The sequence below is a fragment of the Ranitomeya variabilis genome, chromosome 3, assembly GCF_051348905.1.
Source record: "Ranitomeya variabilis isolate aRanVar5 chromosome 3, aRanVar5.hap1, whole genome shotgun sequence".
In the NCBI taxonomy this organism is placed as follows: Eukaryota; Metazoa; Chordata; class Amphibia; order Anura; family Dendrobatidae; genus Ranitomeya; species Ranitomeya variabilis.
Genome location: NC_135234.1, coordinates 263125404 through 263139761, shown reverse-complemented (window position 1 = coordinate 263139761; position 14358 = coordinate 263125404). Strand labels below are relative to the sequence as shown.

General features: G+C 47.5%; 1 long non-coding RNA gene across 1 annotated transcript in view; it reads left to right on the top strand.

Moving 5' to 3' along the window:
- Positions 1 to 14358, top strand: part of LOC143818153 (uncharacterized) — a 376965-nt gene that overhangs the window by 89526 nt on the left and 273081 nt on the right. Inside the window, exon 2 of the long non-coding RNA XR_013224346.1 lies at positions 2414 to 2705. This is a non-coding gene — a long non-coding RNA (uncharacterized LOC143818153). The remainder of the gene's footprint in view (positions 1 to 2413; positions 2706 to 14358) is intronic.

Sequence of the window (14358 nt, the reverse complement as noted above, 5' to 3'; positions counted from 1 at the left end):
TCCCTCAAAGGGCCACGGACCGGGTCGGGCCACCGTGACATCCCCAGAACCGAGAGACAGACCCGGTACCGAGTACCCCATTGCCCTTAACGTGGGGGCGATCCATTATTTTGGCATCACGAACAGGATCTACTTAAGCCTGAAAAATCGGGTCATGTGTGCCTAAGAACAGTGTCAGAGCTGTATTGGAACTGTGATTTGCCTAAAGACTGTGTATTGCCATTTGCTGCCAAAATTCCCACTAAAACCGCCACCATTGCAGCTCCAAGAGGAGCGCAGGAGAAGAAGAAGGGCGTGGAGTTGTGGGCGTGAACAAGCTGAGAAGCGCGAAAAATAATGGCCGCCCAGTCTAAATATTTCTGTATCTTGAGGACGTGTCCGTCAGCAGCCGAGATCCGCCTCCTGTTTCTCCATGGCGGGCGGAGACCAAAAAAATGAAACCATTCTCCAGAAGGAGAAAGAATGGAGCTGGAGAGGGGACCCTCGAAAAAGAATGGCCCCGCATAGACCCCCGTCACCGGTGGATTACTCCAATATGCCGCCGCCGGAGAGCCTGGACCCTTGGGAGCTGTCCATGGAGATCCCGCTGCCTGCACCATCACCAACCCTGGCGACTTCCCCGGAGGGGTGGAGCGGCGCTGAGAGAATCATCCCCAGTGCAGGTACTCGGTGCCGTGGCGTTTCGGGAGTCCACCTTCCTTCTGTACCTGCTCTGTTCACCACCGCGACTGCTGAAGCCCCGGCGTACCAGTCACCAGACCCCAGACCACCGGGAGGGCATGATCTTGGGCCCTTTCCCTGGGGAGAATACCGGCGGCATCTGATCGCAGAGTACCAGCGGGAAGTGGAGCGGGAGGCTCGAGGCGCAATGCTGGACGACTCTCCACCAAAGTGGGGTGTTGTGGTGATGTACCAATCGCAAGAGGGGGAAGGTTTCATCCAAGAAATCGGATCCCCAGTGAAAGTCCATGTCACCCGGGATGAGGTGAAGTTCTGCCTGTGCGGAGACAGCGCGGATCTTACCTTGAATCCTGGGGAGGCTGTGACCTACCGCCGGCACCAGAAGGGAAATAGCTGGTGGGCCCGGGAATTACAGAGGTGCACAGCCCTCTTAGCAGTATCCAGAACCCTGGAGGAAGAGCTTGCCGCTGACGCGGCTGCAGCAGCCCCTGCTGTCACCTTTCATCATTCACAGGACCATGCAGACTTTTATTGCCGCGCACGACCTGACCGTGCAGGAAACACAAACTCATGGAGTGTACCTGGCGCCGGGAGTGAACTTGGATTCGGGCCATCCTAAGCCACAGAGGGCTACCTGTCAGGTAAAGCCCTGGTGGAGACCGCCAGAATAAACCTCGGAAACCTGAAGTTGTAAATAGTTAACTACTTATGTTCTCTTTGCTGCTTTAAAACCCATCTAGGGTTAACTCTTAAAGGGATCCCTTTGTTTACCCGGGATCCCTACTGTTTCCAGTTTTGCACAAACGTTCATCATTGTTTTACCAAAGAACATTGGAATCATGGACGGTGAATGATTCACAAACTGTTGCTGTAAATAGTTTGCACCTTCTTAAAGGTGCTTTCTACTGGTTTTACATAGGAGGCTTTTACAGAGACTGCCTCTTAGCAGGAACTGCTGTTAAAATATGCTGTAAAAATAACTGCTTTGCTTCACAGACCTGAAGAAAAACCCGTTGGTGCGGCCGAATTCCGGGTCAGGATTACACGTCTTGTAGCCCACCCAAGACCAACGTTTGGGGGTTCATAATGGGTCCCTCAGATCACGTAATACCGCTTTAAACAGAACTTGAAAATTAATGATGTGATTATTTGCACTACCTCTGAAAAGACTTGGAGTTTCCTCTTAAAGGGAATGTCTAAAAGTGGAAATGTTGCTTTAAGAAGTTGGATAGCGATAGTGTTTTACATAGTGATAGTATGTAGTTAGAAAATTAGTGATAAGAAATGTTTGAAAATATTGAGAGTAAAATGTTTAGTGATGTAGATTAAATAAAATTTGGGACAGAAGGAAATTGGAAGAAAGATACGGTCCAGCCTGTAGTGGGGGTGAGGCCTGTTCTGCATTTCAATAAATGAACCCGTAGGGGTTAGTGAGTCCTCTAGAGAGCCATAGATAGATGGTTGATAGACTTTGCACTTAAAGAAAATGTTACATTATTGTTATCAGATAACACTTAGTAGGTAGAGTACCTGTATGGGTAATTGGTTCCATAGATAGATAGCAACTGTTTTCAATCTGCCTTTTGCACAATGTAAATATGTTCTTGTTTTTGCAACGTTCAAGTGTCCTCACCTCCCATAAAGGGAAGCATTGTTATATTTACTTGTTTACAGCATTCCAAAAATTTTGTATGTCTTTTGCTAACATGTATTGTTGTTCTTCTTTTCCCAGTCCCGGAGTACTGGAATTAACGGGGGGGAGTGCAGCGCCCCAGAGTCCTGGTCGTTGCAGTAATGTCGCCCTTCCACCAGGGGGACAGAGAGAGAACATCAGAAACATCCACGAAAGTTGTGAGGACTATCCCGTGGTGGTCAGGGAAGTACTACAACACACAGGCGCTAGTAGGAAGGCAACTGATTTCCACCTGGTTAAGAGAGCTCTGGAGTTTCCTTCAGACCGGCCGGACTCTGCCTGCCCTGTGAATGGTACTCTGGACTGTGGACGCTGATGTCTTCAGTAAAAGGTAAAGAGACTGCAACCTTTGTGTCTTCGTTATTCATTGCGGCTTACATCGTCCACCATCACCACCTACACATCTGGGAAGCCCTGGGGACATACTTCACCTGTGGAAAGGTACACCATCTAGCTGCCACTCCATCACCCCAGCGGACCCAAAGCAGCGTCGATCACCCTGACCGAATACCACAGGTGGCGTCACGAACCATTCCCGTATCTATAAACTGTTTTACTGGACGTCCCTCAAAGGGCCACGGACCGGATCGGGCCACCGTGACATCCCCAGAACCGAGAGACAGACCTGGTACCGAGTACCCCATTGCCCTTAACGTGGGGGCGATCCACATGCGCTCCCTGGGTTCATGCATGCACAGTTAATGTGCTCGGCCACTGTCATATGCCTCTACAAAGATGGCGGTCTGATTTACTGTGCCTGCGCAGTGAATCATTTTCCTATGGCTGCTCGTCGGGGAGGGTGCCCCGGTGGTCTGGATCCGAGCGGTGGCCGGGATCCCACCGGCGGTCTGGATTCCAGCGGAGGCCGGGATCCCAGCTGCGGCCTGGATCCCAGCGGCGGGGAGGGGTTCTTGCCATGTGGGGTTCTTGCGGCAGGGGAATCCCAGCAGCGGGGGGTCCGGCGATGACCAAGGACCTTGTACCACCAGCATGTGCCATATTGGAATACCGATCACTTTGGTATTCCAATATGGCGGTCGACGTACTTCCGGTGCGGCACGGTGGATTGTGGGATTCAAGGACGTCCTGACGGAAGTGGATGACAGACAATTTAAGGTAATTATATAAATAGATGTCATATGTAAAAGGGTTGTCCTCACTTGGGACAAAAGTCTGCAACCACTCCATGTGACTGCTGAATGGTGACAACGTGTGGTGGCAGTGCACGCACGATGACAATTCCAAGTGCATATGTATGATTTGCACACATATCGTCACATGACCACCCGCTCACACCGCAAATACATGGAAATTGTCACAGTGTGCAGTGTGTGCTTTGTCACAATTTGGCAGCCTGCGGTTACATAAACTGACTGCACCCTTTTGTCTCAAGTCTGGAGAATGCCTTTAAAATTGTCCCATGAATGTTATGCCTATTTCTGGCCTTGGCAGCATATTTGGCCTACACTACACCCATACAGAATCTGGTCACTATGGTTTATTAAAGGGAACCTGCCCGGTCCCCTGGTGCTATTATTTCTGGGGATTTCAATGTTTTTATCAGGTGTATGTACTTACTAATGCTGCAGTGTTTGAAGAGAGTTTAATCCTGCAGCTTCATATGCTAATAGGACAGTACTAGCCCTGCGGGGCATCTCTTCCCCTAATTATGACTCCCTGGCATGATTGATAGCCTGCATTATGGTAGGACGGTTATGGAAGCTGTCAATCATGCCCAGTGGGGCATAATTGGAAGATTCCATTAAGAACTAGTGCGGGGGAAGAGATGCCCTGCAGGACTAGTACTGTACTATCAGCATATGAAGCTGCAGGATTAAACTCACCTTTCAAACACTGCAGTGTTAGTGGGTACCTAAAACATCTTAAAATACAGAAGTCCCGATTTATACCGCTATATTAGCAGTTGGAGACACTCAGGGGACCCTACAGGTTCACCTTAACCACAGAAAAGTTTAGATGAGATTATGACACTACCAATTAACCTCAATGATTCTCCTTCAATTTCATTCACCAATAAATACAGAAGCACTCCTCGAAACTGTTAATGGCCTACACCTGTCTAACTGTATATGAACATGTTTATGTGCTGTATGTATACCAACTCAAACAAAGCTCAATTTTTGTGTTGTTTTCTTTTTTTTGTATTTTTGCATTCTGTACAAGCTGGGGTGTGGCTATCCTTTCCTGAGATGGAAATTACATCTAAAGGCTTCCCCAGACTGGTGTCCACTGGTTGGGACCCGACCTTTTTGTCTGCCCTTATTCATACACTGAGTTCAGCTTTGACACATGGTAAGGTTTTCAATATTAAATCCAAGCAGAAAAAATAGATAGTGCACTCACCGGTCTTTTGTGCGATAGTCCTTTATTTAGAACATGTGCGGGCGCACTGGGGAGAATGTGGACAAAAGACGACGGCCGTTTCGCGCTGCCGCGCTTCTACGGGTCTCAATGTCGAAAGGAAATGGAAAAGCACCCTTTATTTCCCACATCTAAAAGGGGAATGCCCATTGATCGGCAGCTTGAAAGTGAAAACCCACCCACCAGGGATGTGAAATAAAAAAGTGAGTAAATAGAAAAGTAACAAGACAATGGAAAAACATTGAAATATCATTAAAAATAAAAACCATTCTACTAAACACCACTGAATGTAACATACTTTTCTAAACAATAATAAACATTAGGGAAAAAAAAAAAATAATAATAATAATAATAGTTATTGCTGCAGGAAAGAAATTACAGGAAGACTGCCATATCGATCTTTTCATTTAAACCTAATGGACCCATTGCATTTGTGCGTAGGATCCATTTGCTTTCCCTTCTTAATAACAACCTGTGCAGATCTCCTCCTCGTTGCGGTAGTGAAACCTGTTCTAACCCCGCAAATTGCAATACCTTGGTATTACCGGCATGCTCCTGTCTCACGTGGCTGATAAGTCTGGGGGCTCCTTTACCTGTGCGAACAGAATTGAAGTGCTCCCTGACCCTAATGAAGAGTGGACGGATAGTCTTGCCAATGTAAAAAAAGCCGCAGGGGCAAAAAATAGCATACACTATATATGTGGACTTACAAGATATAAATTAGGGTTGAGCGAAACAGGTCGATCATTTTCAAAAGTCGCCGACTTTTGGCTAAGTCGGCGTCTCATGAAACCCGATCCGACCCCTGTGCTTGTCGGCCATGCGGTACGCGACTTTCGCGCCAAAGTCGCGTTTCAATGACGCGAAAAGCGCCATTTCTCAGCCAATGAAGGTGAACGCAGAGTGTGGGCAGCGTGATGACATAGATCCTGGTCCCCACCATCTTAGAGAAGGGCATTGCAGTGATTGGCTTGCTGTCTGCGGCGTCACAGGGGCTATAAAGGGGCGTTCCCGCCGACCGCCATCTTACTGCTGCTGATCTGAGCTTAGGGAGAGGTTGCTGCCGCTTCGTCAGAAGCAGGGAGAGCGTTAGGCAGGGTCCACTAACCACCAAACCGCTTGTGCTGTAGCGATTTCCACTGTCCAACACCACCTTCGGTGTGCAGGAACAGTGGAAGCTATTTTTTTTTTTTCCTCAGCGCTGTAGCTCATTGGGCTGCCCTAGAAGGCTCCGTGATAGCTGTATTGCTGTGTGTACGCCACTGTGGAAACCAACTGCTTTTTTCAAAGCACATATCCTCTTGTTCCTTTCTGCACAGCTATCTTTTTTGTTTGTCCACACTTTTTATTTAATTTGTGCATCAGTCCACTCCTATTGCTGCCTGCCATACCTGGCTTAGATTACTGCAGGGAGATAGTAATTGTAGGACAGTCCCTGTTTTTTTTTTTTTTTGTGGGAGATTAAGATTGGCATTTCTGCTACAGTGCCATCCCTGTGTGTGCCATCTCTCACTGAGTGGGCCATAGAAAGCCTATTTATTTTTTCCGTGATTTGTGTTCTAAATTCTACCTCAACACAAAAACACTACATCAATCAGTGGTAGAAAAATATTGGCCTCAGTCAGGGCTTGTGTGCCACTGCTGTGTGTGCTATCTCTTATTCAGTGGGCTATAGAAAGCCTATTTATTTATTTATTTTTTTTCTTATTATTTGGTTTCTAAAGTCTCCCTGAAAAAAAATAAATAAATAAAAAAACAGTGGGAGAGTAATATTGCCCTTTCAGCTTGTGTGCCAGTCTTGACTCCTGGGTGTGCCTCCTCTCTCTCTAATTGTGGGCCATAGAAAGCCTTTTTTTTTTTTTTTTTAAATATTATTGGGTTTCTAAAGTCTCCCTTAAAAAACAAAAAATACATAAAAAAACAGTGGGAGAGTAATATTGCCCTTTCAGCTTGTGTGCCAGTCTTGACTCCTGGGTGTGCCACCTCTCTCTCTCATTCAGTGGGCCATAGAAAGGCTATTTATTTTTTTGGTTTTTTTAATATTATTTGGTTTCTAAAGTCTCCCTGAAAAAAAAAAAACATAAAAAAACAGTGGGAGAGTAATATTGCCCTTTCAGCTTGTGTGCCAGTCTTGACTCCTGGGTGTGCCACCTCTCTCTCTCATTCAGTGGGCCATAGAAAGGCTATTTATTTTTTTGGTTTTTTTAATATTATTTGGTTTCTAAAGTCTCCCTGAAAAAAAAAAAAAACATAAAAAAACAGTGGGAGAGTAATATTGCCCTTTCAGCTTGTGTGCCAGTCTTGACTCCTGGGTGTGCCACCTCTCTCTCTCATTCAGTGGGCCATAGAAAGGCTATTTATTTTTTTGGTTTTTTTAATATTATTTGGTTTCTAAAGTCTCCCTGAAAAAAAAAAAAAACATAAAAAAACAGTGGGAGAGTAATATTGCCCTTTCAGCTTGTGTGCCAGTCTTGACTCCTGGGTGTGCCACCTCTCTCCCTCTCATTCAGTGGGCCATAGAAAGCCTATTTATTTATTTTTTTAAATATTATTGGGTTTCTAAAGTCTCCCTTAAAAAACAAAAAATACATAAAAAAACAGTGGGAGAGTAATATTGCCCTTTCAGCTTGTGTGCCAGTCTTGACTCCTGGGTGTGCCACCTCTCTCTCTCTAATTGTGGGCCATAGAAAGCCTTTTTTTGTTTGTTTTTTTTTAATATTATTTGGTTTCTAAAGTCTCCCTGAGAAAAAAAAATAAATAAATTAGGTGGGAGATTAATATTGACATTAGTGCTTGAGTGACAGTCCTGCGTGTGTGTCATCTCTGTGATTTTGTGCCACAGAAAACAGAGTGTGTAACATTGTGCCTGATTTTCCTTGTGGTCTCACCAACCTGTTAAGGGATATTGAAATCATACTGAAGTTATAGCTCACCGTGTAAGTTGTTTGACAGCAACAAATAAAGTTACTTTGGTTAAGATTTTAAAACAATGAGGAAGTCTGGTGCAAGAGGTCGTCGTGGGCGTTCATTGTCAGCTGGTAATGATGGTAGTGGTAGTGGAGCATCAGGTGGTCGTGGGGATAAAAATATTCCACCTAAGTCTGGAGCTGTGGAGCCAGTTTCGTCGTCAGGCTACACAAGGCCTCGAACGCTCTCTTTTCTGGGAGTAGGAAAACCGCTTTTAAAGGCGGAGCAGCAACAGCAAGTTTTGGCTTACATTGCAGACTCAGCCTCTAGCTCTTTTGCCTCCTCTTCAGAAACTGGTAAATGTAAAAGCAGCGCGTCGCTTGTGGATGTTCACAGTCAGGGACAAGTCGCTTCCTTGTCCTCCTCAGCAAAAACTACAACAAGAGAGAAGGATGCAGCAGGCGACACAACGGGTCACTCCATGGAGCTCTTTACACATACCGTCCCTGGCTTAGAAAGTGAAACATTTAACAGGCCATGCCCATTACAAGTAGATTCTGACATGGAGTGCACTGATGCACAGCCACAGCCAGAGTACTATGCTGCTCCTTTGACTCAGACCACCACATTGCCCTCTCAGGGTACAGATCCACAATCAGACCCTGATGAGACTATGTTGCCCCGCCACGAACGCTATACCACCGACCGACACAGTGACACAGACGAAGTTGCACACGAGCTCGAAGAGGAGGTAATAGATGACCCAGTTATTGACCCCGATTGGCAGCCATTGGGGGAACAGGGTGCAGGCGGCAGTAGTTCAGAAGCGGAGGTGGAGGAGGGGCCGCAGCAGGCATCAACATCGCAACAGGTTCCATCTGCCGGGCCCGTATCTGGCCCAAAACACGTGTCAAAGCCAAAACCTGTTGGAGCACAGCGTTGCCATCCGGTTAAAGCTCAGTCTGCAATCCCTGAAAAGGGATCCGAGTCTAGGAAGAGTGCAGTCTGGCATTTTTTTAAACAACATCCAACTGATCAGCGCAAAGTCATCTGTCAAAAATGTTCAACTAGCTTAAGCAGAGGTCAGAATCTGAAAAGTCTAAATACTAGTTGCATGCATAGACACTTAACCACCATGCATTTTCAAGCCTGGACTAACTACCAAACGTCCCTTAAGGTTGTAGCACCCTCGGCCAATGAAGCTAGTCAGCAACGCAACATCCCTTCCGTCACTGTAAGGCCACCATTTTCCGCACCACCGGCAGTATCTGTGCAGGTTTCTTTGCCAGCCAAAAGCAGTCAGGGTCAGGGAATCACCAGTTTTGTAGGAGGAAATATTGCATCTAGGGCACCGGCGGAAACAATACCGTCTCCAACCGTCTCTCAGTCTGCCATGTACACCGGCACACCCGAAAGTTCCACGATCTCCAGCTCTCCAGTCCAGCTCACCCTACATGAGACTCTGGTTAGAAAAAGGAAGTACTTATCCTCGCATCCGCGTACACAGGGTTTTAACGCCCACATAGCTAGACTAATCTCGTTAGAGATGATGCCCTACCGGTTAGTTGAAAGCGAAGCTTTCAAAGCCCTGATGGAGTACGCTGAACCACGATACGAGCTACCCAGTCGACACTTTTTTTCCAGAAAAGCCATCCCAGCCCTGCACCAGCATGTTAAACAGCGCATCGTCCATGCACTCAGGCAATCTGTGAGTACAAAGGTGCACCTGACTACAGATGCATGGACCAGTAGGCATGGCCAGGGACGTTATGTGTCCATCACGGCACACTGGGTGAATGTGGTGGATGCAGGGTCCACAGGCGACATCAATTTAGGGACAGTTGTGCCTAGCCCATGGTCTAGGAAACAGTTGGCTGTAGGCGTTTGCACCCACTCCTCCTCCTCGTCCTCGTCCTCCTGCAGAAGCTACAGCTCTTCCACAGAACGCAGTCTGCCAACCACTCCATCGGCAGATGACACTGTTGCACACCAGTTGTCCCATTATGGGCCAGCTACTGCCAAGCGTCAGCAGGCTGTATTGGCTATGAAGTGTTTGGGCGACAACAGACACACCGCGGAAGTTCTGTCCGAGTTCTTGCAACAAGAAACGCAGTCGTGGCTGGGCACAGTAGATCTTGAGGCAGGCAAGGTAGTGAGAGATAACGGAAGGAATTTCATGGCTGCCATCTCCCTTTCCCAACTGAAACACATTCCTTGCCTGGCTCACACCTTAAACCTGGTGGTGCAGTGCTTATTGAAAACTTATCCTGGGTTCTCCGACCTGCTCCTCAAAGTGCGTGGACTTTGCTCACATATCCGACGTTCGCCTGTACACGCCAGCCGTATGCAGACCTATCAGCGGTCTTTGAACCTTCCCCAGCATCGCCTAATCATAGACGTTGCAACAAGGTGGAACTCAACACTGCACATGCTTCAGAGACTGTGCGAACAGAGGCGTGCTGTTATTTATTTGTGGGAGGATACACGGGCAGGCAGTAGGATGGCAGACATGGAGTTGTCAGGTGTGCAGTGGTCTAAGATACAAGACATGTGTCAAGTCCTTCAGTGTTTTGAGGAATGCACACGGCTGGTTAGTGCAGACAACGCCGTAATAAGCATGAGCATCCCCCTAATGCGTCTGCTGATGCAAAGTTTGACGCACATAAAGGAGCAGGCGTCTGCACCAGAGGAAGAGGAAAGCCTTGATGACAGTCAGCCATTGTCTGGTCAGGGCAGTGTACAGGACGAGGTAGCGGGCGAAGAGGAGGTGGAGGACGAGGAGGATGATGGGGATGAGTATATTTTTAATGCCGAACCTTTCCCGGGGGCACAGGAAATTGGTTGCGTGTCACGGCCGGGTTCTGGTTTTTTGAGGGACACAAGTGACGTAGATTTGCCTGCAACTGCCCCTCAACCAATCACAACCGGAGATTTGACAACTGGAACTTTGGCCCACATGGCGGATTATGCCTTACGTATCCTAAAAAGGGACACACGCATTACGAAAATGATGAACGATGACGATTACTGGTTGGCCTGCCTCCTTGATCCACGCTATAAAGGCAAATTGCAAAATATTATGCCACATGAGAACTTGGAACTAATATTAGCAACCAAACAATCAACTCTTGTTGACCGTTTGCTTCAGGCATTCCCAGCACACAGCGCACGTGATCGTTCTCACACGAGCTCCAGGGGGCAGCAGACTAGGAGTGTTAGGGGTGCACACATCAGAAGTGGCGTTGGACAGAGGGGTTTTCTGACCAGGTTGTGGAGTGATTTTGCTATGACCGCAGACAGGACAGGTACTGCTGCATCAATTGAAAGTGACAGGAGACAACATTTGTCCAGTATGGTTACTAACTATTTTTCATCCCTTATCGATGTTCTCCCTCAACCGTCATTCCCATTTGATTACTGGGCCTCCAAATTAGACACCTGGCCAGAATTGGCAGAATATGCATTGCAGGAGCTTGCTTGCCCGGCAGCAAGTGTCCTATCAGAAAGAGTATTCAGTGCTGCAGGTTCAATATTAACCGAAAAAAGGACTCGTCTGGCTACCCAAAATGTTGACGATCTAACATTCATTAAAATGAACCACAACTGGATTTCGAAATCTTTTGCCCCACCTTGCCCGGCCGACACCTAGCTTTCCTATGAAAAGCTCTTGCCTGTGAATTACTTTTCTAATGTCTAATTTGCTGCAGCTGATTGTACAGCATACGACATGTTTACACCTCCCTAAATGGCCAAACTCCCCACACGGGGCCGTGGTATCGCGACTTTGCGCAAGCACCCGTGAGACTGCTGTTTGTCTGAAGAGGTGGGTGTGCTCGCTTTTGGTTGATGGCATTGCTACTGGGTCCCTCATAGTACAATGTAGTGTCTCTGGCGGTGGTGGTGCGCACCCAACGTCAGACACACCGTTGTAACATGAGGGGCCCTGGGGCGGTCCCGCCGGCCTCAAGAGAGTTCCCCCCTACCCCAGCTCAAAATGTGCTCTACCACGTGCAAAATTATGTCGCACAGCTCCACCAATCTTTAGTCTATTCGCTGACATCATTCAATGTCTGGCACTGACAATACAATTTTGTAGACATCTATGATGCAACTTAAAGTAGTCTGTGTCTGTGTCCTATATTGGCACCATTAAATAGTTACTGCCAAATTACTATGTCAGAAACTCAGTAGATGAGCCCACCCCTGTACCTAAGTATGCCACCTTTTTTTTTGTTTTGGTTGTTTTGCGAGACATTAACATCTATTTATATTTTGGGAGTACTGGGACAGACACTCCTTGCACTACTCCTCCACTCACCACCAAGCTGCCTGTGTATCCATGTAACCGCTGTAAAACTGCCATGAGCCTATTGTTTGTTATTTTAGGCCTTTGATAGCCTGTCTGCGGTCCCTACTTTAAATACTCCTCCACTCACCACCAAGCTGCCTGTGTATCCATGTAACCGCTGTAAAACTGCCATGAGCCTATTGTTTGTTATTTTAGGCCTTTGGTAGCCTGTCTGCGGTCCCTACTTTAAATACTCCTCCACTCACCACCAAGCTGCCTGCCCGTGTATCCATGTAACCGCTGTAAAACTGCCATGAGCCTATTGTTTGTTATTTTAGGCCTTTGATAGCCTGTCTGCGGTCCCTACTTTAAATACTCCTCCACTCACCACCAAGCTGCCTGTGTATCCATGTAACCGCTGTAAAACTGCCATGAGCCTATTGTTTGTTATTTTAGGCCTTTGATAGCCTGTCTGTGGTCCCTACTTTAAATACTCCTCCACTCACCACCAAGCTGCCTGTGTATCCATGTAACAGCTGTAAAACTGCCATGAGCCTATTGTTTGTTATTTTAGGCCTTTGGTAGCCTGTCTGCGGTCCCTACTTTAAATACTCCTCCACTCACCACCAAGCTGCCTGCCCGTGTATCCATGTAACCGCTGTAAAACTGCCATGAGCCTATTGTTTGTTATTTTAGGCCTTTGATAGCCTGTCTGCGGTCCCTACTTTAAATACTCCTCCACTCACCACCAAGCTGCCTGTGTATCCATGTAACCGCTGTAAAACTGCCATGAGCCTATTGTTTGTTATTTTAGGCCTTCGAAGCCTGTCTGCGGTCCCTCCTTCCACTAGGCCTCCACTGACCAGACCACTGCTGCCCGTGTACCCCTGGAACCAATTTTAAAGTGCCTACAGCCAGCCCATTTTATTGTGTTAGGCCTTCGAAGCCTGTCTGCGGTCCCTCCTTCCACTAGGCCTCCACTGACCAGACCACTGCTGCCCGTGTACCCCTGGAACCAATTTTAAAGTGCCTACAGCCAGCCCATTTTATTGTGTTAGGCCTTCGAAGCCTGTCTGCGGTCCCTCCTTCCACTAGGCCTCCACTGACCAGACCACTGCTGCCCGTGTACCCCTGGAACCAATTTTAAAGTGCCTACAGCCAGCCCATTTTATTGTGTTAGGCCTTCGAAGCCTGTCTGCGGTCCCTCCTTCCACTAGGCCTCCACTGACCAGACCACTGCTGCCCGTGTACCCCTGGAACCAATTTTAAAGTGCCTACAGCCAGCCCATTTTATTGTGTTAGGCCTTCGAAGCCTGTCTGCGGTCCCTCCTTCCAATAGGCCTACACTGACCAGACCACTGCTGCCCGTGTACCCCTGGAACCAATTTTAAAGTGCCTACAGCCAGCCCATTTTATTCTGTTAGGCCTTCGAAGCCTGTCTGCGGTCCCTCCTTCCACTAGGCCTCCACTGACCAGACCACTGCTGCCCGTGTACCCCTGGAACCAATTTTAAAGTGCCTACAGCCAGCCCATTTTATTGTGTTAGGCCTTCGAAGCCTGTCTGCGGTCCCTCCTTCCAATAGGCCTACACTGACAAAGGTACACCTGACAACAGACACATGGACCTGTAGGCATGGCCACGGAAGATTACGTGTCCTTTGTGGCTCAATGGGTTAATGTATTGGATGCATGGTCCACACAGGGGACAGCCTGCTAAGTCTGTCTGCAGTCCCTAATTCAAGTTGTCCTCAACTGAATAAAGCTGAGCTTCTACCTTCCGGCTCTGATTAACTGCTGTTTTTAAACACATTGGTGGTTCCGGCCTACTAACGGTGTCTGCCCCTCCCTGGTGTTGCCCTCAACTGAATAAAGCTGAGCTTCAACCTTCTGGCTCTCATTAAGTGTTTTTAAAAAAACAAAATGGTGGTTAGGGCCTACTAACGGTGTCTGCCCCTCCCTGGTGTTGCCCTCAACTGAATAAAGCTGAGCTTCAACCTTCTGGCTCTCATTAAGTGTTTTTTAAAAAACAAAATGGTGGTTAGGGCCTACTAACGGTGTCTGCCCCTCCCTGGTGTTGCCCTCAACTGAATAAAGCTGAGCTTCAACCTTCTGGCTCTCGTTAAGTGTTTTTTAAAAAACAAAATGGTGGTTAGGGCCTACTAACGGTGTCTGCCCCTCCCTGGTGTTGCCCTCAACTGAATAAAGCTGAGCTTCAACCTTCTGGCTCTCATTAAGTGTTTTTTAAAAAACAAAATGGTGGTTAGGGCCTACTAACGGTGTCTGCCCCTGCCTGGTGTTGCCCTCAACTGAATAAAGCTGAGCTTCAACCTTCTGGCTCTCATTAAGTGTTTTTTAAAAAACAAAATGGTGGTTAGGGCCTACTAACGGCTTCTGCCCCTTCCTGGTG